This window comes from Myotis brandtii, unplaced genomic scaffold (genome assembly GCF_000412655.1).
Source record: "Myotis brandtii unplaced genomic scaffold, ASM41265v1 scaffold463, whole genome shotgun sequence".
In the NCBI taxonomy this organism is placed as follows: Eukaryota; Metazoa; Chordata; class Mammalia; order Chiroptera; family Vespertilionidae; genus Myotis; species Myotis brandtii.
Genome location: NW_005367694.1, coordinates 3,303,059 through 3,307,782, shown reverse-complemented (window position 1 = coordinate 3,307,782; position 4,724 = coordinate 3,303,059). Strand labels below are relative to the sequence as shown.

The 4,724-nt window shown below is 54.3% G+C and overlaps 1 protein-coding gene across 1 annotated transcript in view; it reads right to left on the bottom strand.

The window, feature by feature from the left end:
• The window catches only part of NRGN (neurogranin (protein kinase C substrate, RC3)), a gene marked incomplete at its 3' end in the record, with an annotated part of 4,261 nt that extends 4,044 nt beyond the window's left edge, over positions 1 to 217 (bottom strand). Inside the window, exon 1 of the mRNA XM_005875597.2 lies at positions 1 to 217. This exon is cut by the window's left edge and continues 3 nt beyond it.
• Between the last annotated feature and the right edge of the window lie 4,507 nt (positions 218 to 4,724).

Below are 4,724 nucleotides of genomic sequence, written 5' to 3'. Positions count from 1 at the left end.
GGTCCCTGGAGGAGACTCGGGGGGCCAAGCAGCACGCGCTGACCCGCGCCGAACCCTCCGCTGCGCTCTCGGTCCGCTCTCCCGCGCTCCGCTCTGCTCGCGAATGTAACCTGAGCCCTGCGGTCTGGAAGCCAATCACGAGTCGCCTCGGACAGGGTGGGCGGGGAAACTGGAGGAACGGCCACGCCCCTCCGCCGCGCTCCTGCCCCAACCCCTCCTCCCACACATTTCCATCCACTCCTCCTACACACTCAGCCTCCCCTATCCAACCTCTTGCTGCTGAGGCGGCAGACTGCCAGGCAGATGGAGGCCCCCTACATCCCAGGCGCAAACACACATCTGGGCACAACGCCCTCCCACCCATATATGGAAAACCGCGCACCACCCCCACCCCCCGCCTCCCCACACTTCCACAACCTAGCCAGAGTCCCTCTAGCTTCCCTCCCCCTCCGTCCTCAAAGAAAAGCCCCAAATACGTGTGGTTAAAAAGTCCCACCAACACAGCTGCGGAATGGAGAACGCTGTCGGTATACAACCGGCTCGTGGACACACAAACACAAATGTTCACAAGCCCACGTGTCTATATATGGTTCCCCCAGGTTCACTAAATGTGCACTTCAACATGCAGACCCTGTATACAGACACAACCCGCAAAAATAACTGCACAGGCCTCTACACAGTCAGTCGCCCTAACCCAGATGTCTGCATTACATTTCTGTTATCCATCCTTCTATCTCCATCTATCTGTATGCGTTTCTCCAAACAAAGTCTTATGTGCACGGCACTCATTTTGTATGTGTTCATATATGGATACTGACTTGGGAAAAGGACCCTTTCCTCCCACTTTCTGTACCAGAGGTTCCCTAATCGCTTGATCCACTGCTTCAGAGTAAGAGGAAAACTGGCCACTCTCACTCTTCCCCTGGGAAGACAAATAAATACCCTAAACCCCAGTAACAGGCATTGAAGCCATGGCTCTTTGGGTCCACGAAGGAAGGATGCGGGCTTCCTAAGAGGCTGGGAAGGGAAGATATGGCCAGAACATCTAAGAGGAGCAGCCACCACTCTTGTGGTCGCCAGCCTCCCCCACCCTGTCAGGGTTCTAGAGCAGCAGTGTGGCTTGTCATATGGATGGGGTGGGCCATGTTTGAGAAACCTATCAAGTCTTTTGCAACTCGGATCCCACAGGAGGGAAGGACGAAAGGATGGCTGCTACTCAGGCCTGTTGACTGAGACGGAACAAGGAGGGAGCATGCCTTGGGGATAAGGTTGGGGCCGGGGATTCTGAAACTGCACTGCAGTGAGCCCACAGCCGCTGGCCAGTCAGAGCGCGGCTGTTCCATGCTTCCTTCCTACCTGCACGCTTGCGCCGTGGGCTTTGCTTGCCCAAGGGAAACCGAGCAGGAGGGAAATTCCGGTACCGCTGGCCAGTCAGAGCGCGGCTGTTCCATGCTTCCTACCTGCACGCTTGTGCCGTGGGCTGTGCTTGCCAAAGGGAAACCGAGCGGGAGGGAAATTCCAGTGGCCACTCGTGATGCGGACAGGGTTGGCCAGCTTGGGCCCTCAAGCTGAGGTGGGTGCTGGCTGGGATTCAGGGCGAGGGGTGTAAGGGTGTCTCTCCCAGCATGGTTGGGACCCACCCACCTTGTAACTGAAAATCTGTTTTCCAATCTGTCCCTGGCACATCCTCCATCCCCCACCTCCACCAAATGGCAGGATGCCCCCCGGGGGAACTCAGGCCCTCCCTTGCCAAACGGCTGTGCACATCTGGGCCCTTGAGTTGTGCCACTTCCGGTGGGACTTCAACTCCAGAATATAGAGAGGGAAAAGGAGGAAATCGGGGGCAGAGTGGATATCAGGCCTGGACTCTGTGCTTTTTCTCTTCCCAAATTAGAATTCGGGATTTAGTGAGTTTGCAGTAAAGTCTCCCAAGTTGCTAGGCAACGGTCCCTCGGCAGCCTGCGCTGCCTCTGGGCGCCCTTCCTGCTGGTCAGAGTTGAAGGGGAGAGGGTATATCCTTACATCGCGCCTCCCCCCAAACTCCCACACAGGCAGCACAGCCCTCCTCTCTTCCTAAAAGGCACTTTTGTGTGGGGCGAGGGTGTCTGTCAACACTGGCGGGCCCATGGGAGACCAGGTATGGCAACTGTCAGTTTCATCCGCAAAACAGCCATTTCAGCAGCAGCCCACTTGAGGCGCCTACGCAGGACTGGCCAGGAGCTTGCCCTGGGGGATGGGCAGGCACCCAGGCGAGGGAAAAAGGTAGCGAGGGAGACAGAGACCGTGATGAGAAGGCAGACACTCGCAAACTCAAATATCCCGAGGCAGGAGCAGCAACACGTAGGGCTTCGTGTCAGTAACACATCCATAGAGACCCAGGAGCGCAGACACACATCCTAGCACGTGCACAGAAGCGGACCCCTCCTCCAGCACGAAGCCAGGGACATGCTTCCCCTGCTAAGGGGTTCCTCTCCTGGACCAGGAGGCCAGGGTTTGTCAGCAAGACAGTTTCATCCGCACTCTGAGCCTCTGAGCCTCTGAGCCTCTGAGCCTCAAGTGGATGCGCTAGGAAGAGGGACCCCAGCAGCAGGAGCTCGGGGTCTGGCCGCCTGGCTCGCTGAGACTCTGGACCTTTCAGAGCAGGGCCAGGTGAGGCTCCCCGCTGAGGACTGCTTGGCCAGTGGCCTTGGTGTCAAGTTCAGCTTTTGGAGAATTACCTGTTATTAACCAGCTGGGCCTGGGCCCGTCCTGGTCCTCCTTGACTCTTGCATTTCAAAACCTCTCGCCCACCCCCGCACCGGTAGCCACTGAAGGAAAAGGACCTCAGGCAGATGAGCTCCAGAAGGGCCAGATGAGAGAGGGAGCGGGGCTGTGGGTTGGTGAGCTGGACCCAGCAAGGAGCATGGAGGGGGAGGGGCACTGCCTAGAAGCCAGAGGAGGAGGTGGTTAGAGGAAAGAGAAGAGAAAAGACGGATTAGAGGGAAGCTTCTGGGGTACAAGACAGATCCTTCTTGGGACAGATGGAGGGGATTTGGAGAGAGTGTGGTCCTTGGAAGCAGAGAGAAAAGCCAAAGCACATGGCAAGCTATTTGCCAATCCTTGTGGCTCCCCCTCCTTGGGGGAGGCACGCTCTGAACAGAACATCGTCGCTCAAGCCCACAGAGGGACTCCATGACCAGCAGAGGCCTGTGCTGTCGGTGGAGCTGATCTGGGGGCTTCTTAGGTCAGGATTTCACCCATTGGAGTGGAAGGCGTGGAGGGAGCAAGAAATTCAGTTTTCTGTGCAAATATTTCAGCTTTGCTGTGGTGGTATTTTTAGCAACTTGGTTGGCAGAGGAGGAGCCCAGGCACATTTTTAAAGGGGCCGCTGCCAGACTGGAGGCCTCCTCCCACCCTCACCCACGTATCATGAAGGAGAGGGGGGAGCCACGCAGGCCTCCATGTGTGTGTTCAAAGGTAAAGTAGGTTTGCTGGGCATTGGGTGACTAATAACTCATCTTCGCCAACAGTTCTTACTAATCCTCACCAGCATCATCCTTAGCAGCATTATCCGGAAGAGTAAATACTTCTGAACTCTGTGTGCGGGGTGCTGCTAGGGACACAATACGAAGGCTTAACGCGATGTGCCCGGTAAGACTAGAAGCAACCGACTTCTGAGCGAGCACTGGGCGCCACATGCTGAGTTGGTCACACTGTCTGTGCCATTTCATTTAATTCCTGAAACACCCCTGTGAGCTAGCAGCGTGTCTTCCTATGTTACAGAGGATGAAGCGAAGGCTTCTAGGGGTTAATAACTTGCCCAAGGCCACACAGTCAGATTAAAACTCAGGGCAGAATAATAACATTATTCTAAATCTCAAGAGTGTTTTACAAAGTGCTTCCACCTCCATCATTTAATTTTGAGGGCGTAGTCGTAATGTTTAACCCCTTTCCCGCGGAGGAAACCAGGCCGAGGAAACCTCTGTTAAGTGACTTGTCCAATAGTAGACCTCTAGTGAGTGGCAGAACTAGGGCTAAAACACAGGAATTCTGACTTTAAATTCCGTGTAAGTTCGCCTCGAAACCGCTGTGTACCACTTGCACGGGGCTGTATGGAATGGGTCACAGTGGTTACAAATCAGACCTAGTCTCTTCCCTCTTGGATCTGAGAGTGTGATGATAAAAATATGTATGTACGTGCGCATATATATATGTATATCGGTATAAATATGTATCTATGTATATATGTATGAGATATATTTATATCTTCTAAAGTAATGATCGATCCAAATGAATGGTGCCGACAGTAAATGTTGTGGGAGCTGTGGTGTGGGAGACATAATGGAGAATTTGGATGATCAAGGAAGGGTTCCTGTAGAAGGATGGTTTGGAGGAAGAATAGGACTCAGAGAAGTGGAGGGGCCTGGGAACGGGCAGGAGGACACTTCAGGCAGCAGCAGTGTTGGGAGCCAGGCGCTACATTTAGTGACACTGTTAGCTTATGCTACCCTAGTCCAGAAAGGTCCGAGGACAGCGATCCTAGTCTCCTTCCCCTCACGCAGGGTTTTATGTCAAAAGCTCAGTGCCCTGACTTTATGGTGACATATTGGAACCAAAAGTGTGCTCCTGCTGTTCCTTGGAGCTCTAACACACACCTACCCCTTTCTTCTACTGGTGTGGCACGTGTCTGCTTCCTTCCCCACCACCCGCTTTTTCTCTGTGTCTCAGTGGAGTTCAAAGTCCTG